We start from the raw sequence: 15,188 nt of genomic DNA on the forward strand, positions 1-15,188 counted from the left end.
AGCAGGAGCAGAGGGGTACCAGGCAGAGAGGGAATCCAGCATTTTTAAAAGTCCCTTAAAAAAAAACGTGCTCCTTCCCTTCTGGCAGGAAACACAATAACTGAGGAGGAGATCTAGAGGACCGCCCTTTAAAGAAAAGGGTGTACGTGTTTCCTGTCCCGGAGGGAGGAGCCCAAGGTCTCAAGAGGCTGTCCTGGAAGACGACTAGAGAAAAACTGTTTTAGTCTTGTAAACACCAAATCTGAAAAACACCTTCCGTCCTTGAGTGGTTAAATGTAACCATATTGCTACACTTAGAGGTACCTCTCTTCTCTTTTATACTCAGTTGTGACATGACGCTACTCTTATATCAAGACATCGCTTGTATATCAAGTCAATATGTATTAAAAAAAAAATGCTGGTTTACCAAAATGCTCTCAAACCAAAGTTACTCTCAGACCAAGGTTTTACTTTCCATAGTTCAAATGTTTCCTGTGCATCTTACCTGCAGTAAACATGTTATGACCCAGAGTAGAACAATGAGATGTCACCAGCACTTTGCTGCAAACATAGACACTTGTTTATTAGTACAATGTCAAATCACTATGTGACCTCAAGGGACCTTGTGTGACCCTGGAACTTAGGTTTCCTTGACTGATTTGCACCTCCAATTTAATTGCGCCTTGCGCCTTTGTTTAACAGAAGTCTAAGCAAGTCACAATGAAATTGGAAAAAAGTAGTGCTGGAAACTTTTTCAAGGTCGCTGCAACCGTTCCATTGTCAGCAATGGAGTTCAATCTATCATGGGATTTGGAACTGTCAAATTGCATGACAAATCGCACTGGTGTGAACTGGGGCTTACTGTGGTTTATGCAATACCGTTTGCTACGGTCAGTACAAGCACCCATCTGTTACCAACGTCAAACACTGGAAGGAATGCAGTAATCGTCCGATTACAAAAATACAAAAGCAGAAGTTATCTTCTCAACTGTTCCTGTAAGACAGTGGTTCTCAACCTGGGGGTCAAATGATAATTTGCCAGGGGTCACCGAATCCTGTCCTATTCCTGAAGCCCGCACCACTCTCCCAGGACCGGCTGTCCCTGGAGCCTGTGGCTGCCCAGCTGGACTGTTCCTGTAAGACAGTGGTTCTCAACCTGGGGGTCAAATGATAATTTGCCAGGGGTCACCGAATCCTGTCCTATTCCTGAGCCCGCACCACTCTCCCAGCACGGCTGTCCCTGGAGCCTGTGGCCGCCCAGCTGGACTGTTCCTGTAAGACAGTGGTTCTCAACCTGGGGGTCAAATGATAATTTGCCAGGGGTCACCGAATCCTGTCCTATTCCTGAGCCCGCACCACTCTCCCAGCACGGCTGTCCCTGGAGCCTGTGGCTGCCCAGCTGGACTGTTCCTGTAAAACAGTGGTTCTCAACCTGGGGGTCAAATGATAATTTGCCAGGGGTCACCGAATCCTGTCCTATTCCTGAAGCCCGCACCACTCTCCCAGGACCGGCTGTCCCTGGAGCCTGTGGCTGCCCAGCTGGACTGTTCCTGTAAGACAGTGGTTCTCAACCTGGGGGTCAAATGATAATTTGCCAGGGGTCACCGAATCCTGGCCTATTCCTGAAGCCCGCACCACTCTCCCAGGACCGGCTGTCCCTGGAGCCTGTGTCTGCCCAGCTGGGCTGTTCCTGGAGCCCGCGGCCGCCCACTCAGCCTCTTTGCAGGCGCCCATTCAGTTCACAGCATGGCTGGGGGCAGAGACTAGAGGTCAGCTGACTGGTGAGGAATGTGAAGTGGGAGGGGCTGGAGGAGACCCTATCTCCTGATTTCGGCATAGGTGTCACTACTACGAGACACCACAAAGTCGGAGACACAGTGAGTGCGATTATAGTTGCCATTAAAGGTCGCGCTAAATGTCTGTGGTTTAGGCGCAAATTACTTGTCATGTCTTGGGTGACGACAACCCACGCTACATAAATAATTTTACTGTTAGGGGTCCCCACAACTTGGGAAATTTTATCAAGGGGTCACGGCCCTAGAAGGTTGAGAACCACGGCTGTAAGAGAAGTACAATATAGTTGCGGGTGTCTTCTATCCCGTGTCATACGAGTTGAGCTCCTAGAGAAGTAGAAGGCTTTGAAGGGCCACATCTAGTTTGATGGCTACTTCTGTTCCATGAAGGTTGGTGTCAATCAGCAACAGATATGTAAGAAGTATCTGCTCCAATTTACCACTTCAGCCCCGGAAGGTTTTACCCCCTTAATGACCAGGCCATTTTTTGAGATACAGCACTGCGTTACTTTAACTGACAATTGCGACGATGTACCCAAATAAAATCGTCCCCACGAATAGAGCTTTCTTTTGGTGGTATTTGATCACCTCTACGTTTGTTTTTTGCTCTATAAACAAAAAAAATTCTTTTACTTTCTGCTATTATGATTATACAGGATTTACATAGTGCCAACATTTTGCACAGCGCTTTACAACATCAGGGCAGACAGTACAGTTACAATACAAATCAATACAGGAGGGATCAGAGGGCCCTGCTCAATAGAGGTTACAATCTAGAAGGGAGGGTCAAGTGGAACAAAAGGTAATAACTGTGGGGGATGATCAGATGGAGAAAATGAAAATACAGTTGTTAGTTGTGGGCAGGATAGGCTTCTCTGAAGAGAAGGGTTTTCAGGGATCGTCTAAAAGCTAATAGAGAAGGAGATAATCGAACAGATTGGGGTAAGGAGTTCCATAGGATTGGAGAGGCTCTGGAAAAGTCCTGGAGGTGAGCATGGGAGGAGGTGGTGAGGGAGCATGATAGAGCTGACCTGCCGCAGTACATCGGTAGGCAAGGGGTTAAGTCTATGGAAATGAATGCACAGTCATAGCTTTAGTCAAGTTAAAGTTTAAGTAAAGGCTCCTGTCTCAACATGTACCAAAGCCAGTTACTATGTGATGTACAAGCCTCATAAAATAAGCAAACAACTTTCTTTTAACTGCCCTGACTCAAATCCTCCTACATTTGTATCTCACACGCTCCCCCTCTCAGGCACTGCAGCTCACAGTGGGGGGGGGGGAGGAGTTACAGCAGCAGTGCTGCCAATCCAGAAAGTGGCGAGCAGGAGTGGGTGTGGCCATATGCCGACTATCAGGCTACAGGCAGGGGGCAGGTTGCCTACAAATGTGGGTTTAGATACAGTGAGTCAGTTAGCCTGCCCAGGCCAGGAAGGAGATAGCCAGGTGCAGGCTTCTTTCCAGGGATTTTTGGGCCTTGCCTTTCCCTGTCATATAAGACGGTGAAGGCCGGGTCCCGGAGCTGCTGCTGCCGCTGTTAGGGCAGCTGGAGTTGTTGTCATGCCTTGCTCCCGGGCGAAAACGACATGGGATACTAAGAAGGGGCTGCTGTGCCCAAGTCCTTTTGAACACGGTAAAAACTGAGAAATTGCCAAGCTTTGAAATTTGCCAATAATGGACTCTCACCTTTGTCAAGGTATGCCTGGGCAGCTTCAGTTCAGTTCGTTAGGGATTGGACTGTTATGCACTTAAAATGGTTGTAAACCTAGTTACACCACTTTTACCTACAGGTAAATAAGGCTTACCTGTAAGTACTGGAAATATCTACCAAACATTTACCATATACGCCTGCGCAGACGTCAGCATGCACTCTGAAGAAAGGGCAGGGTCCTGCCCCTTTTCTGAGGGGCTCGTGCCGTGCCGTGACCAGTCCACGGCCCGGAAGGAAGAGATGTAAAGATGGACATGGCCACCAGCGGGTATATCACGGGCTTCGTTTGCAGGTAAGTGCAACATAATGTGCTAGTATGCAATGCATACTAGCTCATTATGCTTTTACTTTGCAGGGGGAAAAAATAGGAAGTAAAACCCATCATGGATGTGCAGCCAAAAAATCTGCAGCAACAGTGTGATGTTATTATGTCACTGTGGACCAAAATCTGAGGAATATTTCCAACACCTTTTTGCATCTATGTCACGAAGAATTAAGGCAGTTCTGAAGGCAAAAGGGGGTCCAACCCGGTACTAGCAAGGTGTACCTAAGTGGCCGCTGAGTAAATCCCAGGATGCTGCGGGTGATGGGATACACCTTCCTCACCTATGCAAGGAATTTGGAAGTGGGGTGGGGGTGGGGGCGCCAAATTAAATCTGAAATACAGATAAGCAACTAATGTCTAAATACAAGAACCATGTGTATGCTTTAATCTTGGTGTACTTTGTGTATTTCTTACAGATCCGTGCAGTTATCCAATGTGAAACTTTACCTCTGTATAGAAACTTCCTGTAATAAAGACCGGTCACTGCTGCTCTCTCTCCTTGTGCTGGGTGACTGGTCTTGTCTCCGCCCCCTCCTGTAGTGGGTGGAGCCTGATGGGCCCCTTTTACAGCTCTGTTTTCTGCACAGGCTATGTACAGCACAGTGATGATGTCACTGCTACTTTTATAGGTAATATCTGGATTTATAAAGGCATTTGATGCACAGAAGGCTATTGAGAAATGTAAATGAAGATTTTTATGCCCAGAGTTCAGCATTGGTTAACAGCTTGCCGACCATATAACACAGATATACAGCGTCAAAGCAGCTCGGCTTCACCAGATCACATACCTAGCACGTGATCTGACACTTCCGGGTAGGGGCGCACACGCCGCCGGCAACCCGGATATGCTGTGATTAAACACTGCAGATGTCGATCACCCATCGATCGTCATGAATTTACACAGGATAGGGCTCTGCCTATGTAAACAAGGCAGAGCCCTGTCCTGTCAGTGGGGAAGTAATAGATATTCTTTCACTGCAAAGCAGGGAACAAAATCCATCACTTCCCCTAGTAAAAGCACAACATACAGTACACCAAAACACTGGCTAGTTACACATTTAACCATTTGATTTCCCTACATGTTAACCCCTTCCCAGCCATTAGTACAGTAACAGTGTATATTTTAAGCACTGATCACTGTATTAGTGTCACTGGTTCCTAAGAAGTGTCAGTTAGTGTCCGAAAGGCAGCCGCTATAAGACACTGATCTCCGCCATTAATAGTAAAAAAAAAAATGTACTAAAAATTCTATCACATTTCATGGTTTGTAGATGCTGTAACGTTTGCGGAACCCAATCAATATACTCTTATTGGGATTTTTTGACCAAAATATGTAGCAGAATACATGTTGGCATAAATCGATAAAGAAATTCGATTTTTTTTTATTATTATTGAATATATTTGTAGGGGTGCAACGGATCAAAAAACTCACAGTTCAGATCGTTCCTCGGATCAGGAGTAACGGATCGGATCATTTTTCGAATCGGCAAATAAAAAAATTCTCCCCCACTGTAAAATACACATCTCCCCCCCCCCACTGTTCACCTCCCCCCCACCAACTATAGTACCCCCTCCTCGGTGCAAACACCCCCCCTCCTCTCAGTACAAGAGACCCCCCTCCTCTCAGTGCAAGAGACCCCCCCTCCTTTTGGGGCAAGAGACCCCCCCTGGGCAGTACAGACACTCCCAGCGTGTGCTTCTTCCCCACGAGTGCGGGCTCCTCCTCTGTGGGTGTAAACAGAGGAGGGCCGCCGCCGGGTGTACCAAGATGGCCACGGCTCCGGAGCTAGGCCGAAGCCGCGGCCTTTCCTAATGTTATTCCTGCGACTCCGGAGGTAGGCCCAAGCCACGGCCATAACGTTAGGAAAGACCGCGGCTTCGGCCTAGCTCCGGAGCCGCGGACATAACATTAGGAAAGGCCGTGGCTTCGGCCTAGCTCCGGAGCCGCGGACATAACATTAGGAAAGGCCGTGGCTTCGGCCTAGCTCCGGAGCCGCGGCAATCTGCGGATCACAGTGTGTTCCGATCCGAAGGGGGTGACCCTAGCAGAAAGTAAATATATATATATATATATATATATATTTTTTTTTTAATTATTAGTCTTATTTTTTTTTTTTTGTTTATAGCTCAAAAAAAAAAAAAAAAAAAACAGAGATGATCAAATACCACTCAAAAATGTGTTGGGGAAAAGGACGTAAATTTAATTTGGGTAAATTTGGCTTTATTTATTACAGCTTCCTATATCGGAGACTGGTCACTGCTGCCCTCTCTCCTTGTGCTTGGAGACTGGTCTTGTCCCCACCCCCAAATGTAGTTTTTCGGCTGTAGTGGGTGGGGTCTTCTGAGCCCCTCCCACAGCTCTACTGTCCACGCTTAATATAGAGAACTGGTTACGTAATTTCTAGTGTGAAACTTTACCTCTGTGTAGGAACTTCCTGTAATAAAGACCGGTCACTGCTGTGCTCTCTCCTTGTGCAGGGTGACTGGTCTTTTCTCCGCCCCCTTATCAGTTAAAGTAACGCAGTGCTGTATTGCAAAATAAAAATAAATGGTCTGGTCATGAAGGGGGGTAAATCTTCCAGGGTTCAAAAAGAAAAAAGTTGTACTACATTGAGTAGCGACATGGCGGACTTTAGAGGGCAATCACAGGGACGTATATCGTTATAAAAATAAAGTTTAATTACAAAATAGTACATATACAAATAAATTCATATAAAAAATGTTATCAAGAAAGAGAACATAGATACATATTTGAGCAATAAAACGTCTCGCCGACGCGTTTCGCCTTACGGCTTCTTCTGGACGAGTTGTATGGTTTTATAACACGGAAGTATTGCTACTTGTATGTGTCTGAAAGAGAGTTGTACATTTATAACATATAGATAACATAAAACATAATCCAATAAAAAATTGAAAGGTAGCATGCAATAAAGCCAAATATAGTACCAATAAAGTTGGTGGTCATCTGCATCCATCTAGGATCATTAGGTTAGTACCAAAAATAAGTACGTAAGCTGTTAAAACAGAGAAAAATAACCAGAAACTGACAGGCAAAATATCTCAGTGTATATATAGCTTTATATATGTGTGAACAGTGTGCGCACATATATATGCATAATATTGCGCTTGAGCAAACAAAGAAGGCCAAATGAAGGACCTACCCGGTTGACAATAAAGACACGATTTCCTGATGGTATGGGGAGCCACAATAGTAATAGGTTCTAGGAGAGAAAAAGGGGGAGCAGGTAAATGTATCTGTGCATATGCTAGAACATAATGAGAGTGTAAACAGCGGTCAAGAGATTGTAAAGGAATAAATAAATAAAATAAAATGTCAGGGATGGCAAATATCAAAAATGGTTGGATTACCTTGAAGATAGTATAAAAAGTCAACAACCGGGACCAGCAAGGCAGAAGGCAGATGAGAAAGACCTGGAGGGAAAACAGATTCCGTCGCTAGGTAACTACACTGCACTGTCCGCAGTAGAGGGCAGATCAAAAGGCTTTGGAACCTGTATGTAAAATGGCCAGAATAACCCATATGCACAGCGGATGAGAATCGCAAATAAACAGGGATAACGATAGAGTATTACCTTGCCGCCTATGAAGTGATGTGTGTCCCGGGGAGGTAGCAGCCTGTGCTCCACGCCGAGACAACGGCTGGTACTGGCTTTAAATAGGCCTGACCAGCGAGGGCGTGTCACGTCTGAAAGACGCGATGACGTCATCGTCATCGCGCCTGGGCCTACGGCGCATAAACATAGGAGCATCAGCTAAGGCTGAATGAGCTCTAACCAATGAGCGACTTGCTGACGTGTGTAGCCATGCCTGCCTATCCCAGAGAGGCCCAACAGGTGGGCGTGACAATGGGCGGGGCGGCATCGATCGTAATCATAGATCATGCCAGCCCCCAGGCTAAAACAAAAATCAATGAAAGGAGCCGCATCAACAAACCAGTGTAGGTAGAAAGATGAAAAAAATATGATGAAATATAAGAAAAAATGAAAAAATAAATAAAACGGGGCAAAAATAAAAGAAACTAATATTAGTTTACTGACCCGATAGTAAGAGTGGATCAAAGCACGGAAAAAGAACCTCGGTAGGAAAACCCCATTTGTAGTAGCTCAAGCAGGCAATATAAATGCAGTGTCGTTAATTGACCACAAGATGGCAGATAGAGAACAGGACGAAAAGGCCTGTAACAACCAGCAATGGTAACAAATAAGGGATCAGTTGCATGCTGACAGTCAATAGGATTAAAAACAGAAATTATTCAAATATTGCAACAAATGGATATTTTCACATTATATCCAATTCCCTGATCAAGGATATTTGGAATTAAATTTTCTCACATCCATATTTATACGTATATATACATACATATTGGTTTTCAAGAGAAAGAACAGATTTAGTAAAGAAAAAGAAAAGTCAAAAACATTGAATAATTAAATAATTTTTCCTGTATTATTTTAGTTCCCTAGTGAATAAACATCCATATATTCCGAGGGGTCAAGTGTGGATACAGGACCCTGTTCCTTGTTTTCCTAAATACATAGGTACATTTCTAGAGTGGAAAAAAGATGGCATATTTAGGCGATGGATATATCAACAGGGCATTATTGAGGAGGACATGTTAGGGGGCTCAAAGGGTTTAGCCACCTACCACAGGTTGGCAAGGTGGTTATTAGTGATATACAGTGCGGTTAGATGTTTAAGAAGGGTTTAAAACTTAGGGCATCGTTGAGGCCTGGAAATTGATTGGCGTGTAACTTATGGATCCAACGAGTTTCACATTGTAAGACGCGTTGATCGAAGTTACCCCCTCGTGGATCCTCGTATATACTCTCCAAGGCTGTAAATTTGAACACATTTGGTTCATATTTATGCCCAAATGCTATGTGATAGCCCATAGTGGTGTTCAATAGGCCATTAGTCGCATAATAGGTGTGGTCTTTAATCCGTTTCCAAAAGGGTCTTATCGTTTTACCAACGTAAAAACAGCCACAGTTACATAGGATTAAGTAAACCACTCCTTTTGTTTGGCACGTGATGTGTTGCCTGATTTTATGTTTTTGTCCATTTGGGAGTTGGGCATCAGTGCCCACTATAAGGTACATACAGAAGTTGCATTCCCCACACCTATACAGACCGGGCATCTCACGCTTTTTATCGCTGGATCTGGTGTAGTTATTCGTGACGAGATGGAAATAGGAAGGGCCCCAACCAAAAAGATAAGAACAGGGAGAAAGACAAATACGCTGACTCTGATTCTTCTGCTAATTCTCTCATTTCACAGAATTCTAAATTCAGCGACCAAGGCCGAACAAGAGGCCGACAGACCAGGAAACGGCAACAACAAGGTGGTGGGCATCAATCGGGCACCGTGAGTAAAAAACATATCACTGACGTATCAGACGGAGCTAATACTGACACCCAAATGGATACATCTAACCGCGACTTAGCAACGGTAGGGACACACACCGTTTCCATGTTTCCTCACGCTGCACCGGGTGTCTCCTCTGAGAATCTTTCTACCCTTCCTAAACCATCGACACCCGATGACCATTTGCGACAGAATATTATAGAGACAGCTCAAAACATGGCTAAATCCCATGCCAGTGGCAATAAGGAGGGTAAGGTAAGGGATGGTCCAAAGTGACGTATGGATCACTTTTTTCCACGTATCCCCTATACCGATCCGACCACTGCTCAATCCGACACCTCCAGTGTTGCATTGCCTCTACCTTCGAATATACCAGATGCCAACAATAGTCCTCGTTTGGAGGTAATCAATCTATCATCTTATATTTTAAGTACAATAGAAACTGATCTCCTTAGCTTAGGTCTCAGTTTTTGCCCTAATCCAAGATTGAATAAATTCGAACTTATAAAAGATCTCTACCTGTTCGCGCGCAAGTTGACTTTCAACTTTATGTACGACAGTGAGAGATGTAAAAGACAAACGGACATCATACACCAGGACACATGGAAAGAATTTACGGTAGCGGATTTCCGCGCCCTAAAAACTCTGGTTCTTCTATTGGAAGAGAATGAGGGTAATTCAACACTGGAGGACTCATTTGAATCTGAGGAAACAATAGGACAACGAGTACAACTTAACCGTTACCAAAATGATCTAGATGCCCTAGAGAAGGCAGTAAAGAAAAAATCTTTAAAGTTTCCACCACTACAGACAAATCCCAATGTTTGGGCCTTCCTAATGCAGGTAATTAAGGACATTGAATCTCTGCCCCCCTGCCTATACCCAGACAAAAATCTTACCTCGGCCCAGACCCAGGCCCTTGCAAATCTTAGCAATAGCCCCCAATTGGTGATCAAGCCCTCGGACAAGGGCGGCAATGTCGTGGTGATGAACGAGTTGAACTACCGCAACATGTGCTGGGATATACTCAAGAATAGGGATTGGTATAGACCGGTTCCGATCGATCTCATCGATAGATTCAACCAGCAATATAATGATACCATTCAAGCGGCCCTCTCCGAGGGCTTGATCACCAAGCCTATGTTCGATGGTATTCAGGTTCCTTACCCCAAAATTCCTACCTTTTATTCACTCCCAAAGACACACAAAAATTTACACAATCCACCGGGTCGTCCGATCGTCTCTGGCATAGGCTCTAAAACCGAACGTGCAAGCAGATTTGTAGATGAATATCTTAGACCACACGTAAACACTATGCCCTCTTTCATTCAGGATACCCCCGACCTTTTACGGGCACTAGATGATCTAACTGTACCCCCTGGTTGCCTCCTCGTCTCAATTGACGTGGAAGCCTTGTATTCCTCTATCCCACACTCTAAGGGTTTGGAAACCATTAAGAAATTCCTGACCGAAAGAGGCCCTAAGTCTTGTAAACTGAATGATTTCATTATCAAACTCTTGGCACATATTTTAACCAAAAATATTTTTTCGTTCGATGGGTCCCACTTCCTCCAGGTACAGGGAGTCGCTATGGGCACATGCTGTGCGCCGTCCTATGCGAACCTGTACCTGGGGGGGTGGGAACGAGAACTTTTTTCCAGTGACAGTTTTTCTGATTTTCTACCATTTATTTTGAGTTGGTACCGGTATATCGATGACATTCTGCTTTTTTGGACGGGTTCATCAAAAGGCCTCAACATTTTTATGACCAAACTCGGCCAAAATGATTATAACTTGAAGTTCACGATGAACTCAAGCATAACCGAATTGGCCTTCTTAGATCTAACCATTTACATCTCTGAAGATGGCAATGTAAGTACATCCCTATACCGGAAGCCCACGGCTGGTAATACCATCCTCCACGCCAGCAGTGCCCATCCTAAGTCTCTGGTCCAGAGCATTCCGTTTGGACAATATCTACGTCTTAGACGGAATTGCTCAGATAATCAAAAATTTAAATTTGAGGCAGATCTCTTATACACCAGACTGAGAGCAAGGGGATACAGCAAAAAATGCTTGAAAAGAGCGTTTGCCAAAGCCAATGGTAAATCCAGAGGTGATCTCCTATTACGCAGATTGAAACCATCCGATCACAATAATACTAGAGTTATTACAACATACTCTAACCAACATGTAGAAACACGGGAAATAATACAAAAGCACTGGCATCTACTAACATCTGACCAAGTACTAACAAGATACATTGGGCCAAAGCCCGAGATCACTTACAGACGGGCTAGATCGATTCGTGACCATCTCGTCACGAGTAACTACACCAGATCCAGCGATAAAAAGCGTGAGATGCCCGGTCTGTATAGGTGTGGGGAATGCAACTTCTGTATGTACCTTATAGTGGGCACTGATGCCCAACTCCCAAATGGACAAAAACATAAAATCAGGCAACACATCACGTGCCAAACAAAAGGAGTGGTTTACTTAATCCTATGTAACTGTGGCTGTTTTTACGTTGGTAAAACGATAAGACCCTTTTGGAAACGGATTAAAGACCACACCTATTATGCGACTAATGGCCTATTGAACACCACTATGGGCTATCACATAGCATTTGGGCATAAATATGAACCAAATGTGTTCAAATTTACAGCCTTGGAGAGTATATACGAGGATCCACGAGGGGGTAACTTCGATCAACGCGTCTTACAATGTGAAACTCGTTGGATCCATAAGTTACACGCCAATCAATTTCCAGGCCTCAACGATGCCCTAAGTTTTAAACCCTTCTTAAACATCTAACCGCACTGTATATCACTAATAACCACCTTGCCAACCTGTGGTAGGTGGCTAAACCCTTTGAGCCCCCTAACATGTCCTCCTCAATAATGCCCTGTTGATATATCCATCGCCTAAATATGCCATCTTTTTTCCACTCTAGAAATGTACCTATGTATTTAGGAAAACAAGGAACAGGGTCCTGTATCCACACTTGACCCCTCGGAATATATGGATGTTTATTCACTAGGGAACTAAAATAATACAGGAAAAATTATTTAATTATTCAATGTTTTTGACTTTTCTTTTTCTTTACTAAATCTGTTCTTTCTCTTGAAAACCAATATGTATGTATATATACGTATAAATATGGATGTGAGAAAATTTAATTCCAAATATCCTTGATCAGGGAATTGGATATAATGTGAAAATATCCATTTGTTGCAATATTTGAATAATTTCTGTTTTTAATCCTATTGACTGTCAGCATGCAACTGATCCCTTATTTGTTACCATTGCTGGTTGTTACAGGCCTTTTCGTCCTGTTCTCTATCTGCCATCTTGTGGTCAATTAACGACACTGCATTTATATTGCCTGCTTGAGCTACTACAAATGGGGTTTTCCTACCGAGGTTCTTTTTCCGTGCTTTGATCCACTCTTACTATCGGGTCAGTAAACTAATATTAGTTTCTTTTATTTTTGCCCCGTTTTATTTATTTTTTCATTTTTTCTTATATTTCATCATATTTTTTTCATCTTTCTACCTACACTGGTTTGTTGATGCGGCTCCTTTCATTGATTTTTGTTTTAGCCTGGGGGCTGGCATGATCTATGATTACGATCGATGCCGCCCCGCCCATTGTCACGCCCACCTGTTGGGCCTCTCTGGGATAGGCAGGCATGGCTACACACGTCAGCAAGTCGCTCATTGGTTAGAGCTCATTCAGCCTTAGCTGATGCTCCTATGTTTATGCGCCGTAGGCCCAGGCGCGATGACGATGACGTCATCGCGTCTTTCAGACGTGACACGCCCTCGCTGGTCAGGCCTATTTAAAGCCAGTACCAGCCGTTGTCTCGGCGTGGAGCACAGGCTGCTACCTCCCCGGGACACACATCACTTCATAGGCGGCAAGGTAATACTCTATCGTTATCCCTGTTTATTTGCGATTCTCATCCGCTGTGCATATGGGTTATTCTGGCCATTTTACATACAGGTTCCAAAGCCTTTTGATCTGCCCTCTACTGCGGACAGTGCAGTGTAGTTACCTAGCGACGGAATCTGTTTTCCCTCCAGGTCTTTCTCATCTGCCTTCTGCCTTGCTGGTCCCGGTTGTTGACTTTTTATACTATCTTCAAGGTAATCCAACCATTTTTGATATTTGCCATCCCTGACATTTTATTTTATTTATTTATTCCTTTACAATCTCTTGACCGCTGTTTACACTCTCATTATGTTCTAGCATATGCACAGATACATTTACCTGCTCCCCCTTTTTCTCTCCTAGAACCTATTACTATTGTGGCTCCCCATACCATCAGGAAATCGTGTCTTTATTGTCAACCGGGTAGGTCCTTCATTTGGCCTTCTTTGTTTGCTCAAGCGCAATATTATGCATATATATGTGCGCACACTGTTCACACATATATAAAGCTATATATACACTGAGATATTTTGCCTGTCAGTTTCTGGTTATTTTTCTCTGTTTTAACAGCTTACGTACTTATTTTTGGTACTAACCTAATGATCCTAGATGGATGCAGATGACCACCAACTTTATTGGTACTATATTTGGCTTTATTGCATGCTACCTTTCAATTTTTTATTGGATTATGTTTTATGTTATCTATATGTTATAAATGTACAACTCTCTTTCAGACACATACAAGTAGCAATACTTCCGTGTTATAAAACCATACAACTCGTCCAGAAGAAGCCGTAAGGCGAAACGCGTCGGCGAGACGTTTTATTGCTCAAATATGTATCTATGTTCTCTTTCTTGATAACATTTTTTATATGAATTTATTTGTATATGTACTATTTTGTAATTAAACTTTATTTTTATAACGATATACGTCCCTGTGATTGCCCTCTAAAGTCCGCCATGTCGCTACTCAATGTAGTACAACTTTTTTCTTTTTGAACCTATACTTCGGATGTGGGCCAATGTGAGTGCCTTATTGTTATTTTCCCCCCTGACCCTCTTTTTAAATCTTCCAGGGGTCAAGTGGTTAAAGATATTAAGCAAAAAATATAAAAAAATCTCCAATTATAGAAAAGGGGGGGGGTGGAGCAAAGAAGTTGAATTTCTAGCTGACGCTTTAACGCTAACACTAAATAAAAGGCTTCAATCCCAAACATGAACTCTGCAGAGATGATCCCCATTTCCAGGGACACCCAATCACAGCAGAGGCTGTCCCTGGAAATCAGGGTCTATGGGTGACCTCATTCTTGTTGTGTCACAGAAAATGAGTTGCGGTGATGAAATCTGCCCATCTCAGGTATACAGAGACATCTCCTGCCTGCAGGACAGTAAGGCATGATGTCATGCAGCAGTACTTGGCATGCAATGTAAATAGGCATCCTATACGTACAATAGACTATGCAGCGATTCTCCCGGTGCACATCACATAGTTGGTTCAGGTGTCCCACGTCCAGCCTCCTCCGTGTTCCCCACATACAGATCCCCGCCGCTACTCCCTCCAATCTCAGCGGCCATCAACTTCCCCGAGTCCTGGCAACCAAGCCGCACACTGCATCCTGGGATTGTAGTCCGACAGAGCCCCCTCAGGCACGGCCGTGAGCGGGATAGGGACTACATTTCCCAGAAGCCCCCCTGTTACAGCACCAGCCCTATCAGCTGACACTACCCTAATCTGTGTCTCCGGTCACAGTAATACACTTCAATGGAGGCCGCCATTTTGGTGAAGCCTGAGACTTATTGAAGAGAAGGGGTGATGTCTGCAAAAATGTCTCCAGCAGTGGGGACAAATCTTGTAACGGGCTCTTTAATAAATCCATCGGTGAGACATGATGAAAGGTGTAATCTGTGACAGTATTAAATATGACAGAATAGATACGATTCTGCTTATATGATTAGGAACACTGTGCTGTGAGTTCATATACTGTACTGTGTAGGTGTATGCACTGCAGCCAGGATGTGTGATCAGGCTGTGCACTCCAGGAATCCCATTACAGCTTGTCCCCATAG

The 15,188-nt window shown here is 44.1% G+C and overlaps 1 protein-coding gene across 2 annotated transcripts in view; it reads right to left on the minus strand.

The window, feature by feature from the left end:
- The window catches only part of ELMOD3 (ELMO domain containing 3), a 56,031-nt gene extending 41,263 nt beyond the window's left edge, over positions 1-14,768 (minus strand). The window contains exon 1 of one of the 2 annotated variants that reach the window (XM_040346049.1): positions 14,572-14,768. The gene's annotated coding sequence lies outside the window, so the exon portion shown is untranslated. Of the gene's footprint in view, positions 1-6,223; positions 6,262-14,571 lie in introns of those variants that run through there. The other variant, XM_040346050.1, reaches the window with a different exon arrangement.
- Positions 14,769-15,188: the final 420 nt, after the last annotated feature.

Source organism: Rana temporaria, chromosome 3 (genome assembly GCF_905171775.1).
Source record: "Rana temporaria chromosome 3, aRanTem1.1, whole genome shotgun sequence".
Taxonomy (NCBI): Eukaryota; Metazoa; Chordata; class Amphibia; order Anura; family Ranidae; genus Rana; species Rana temporaria.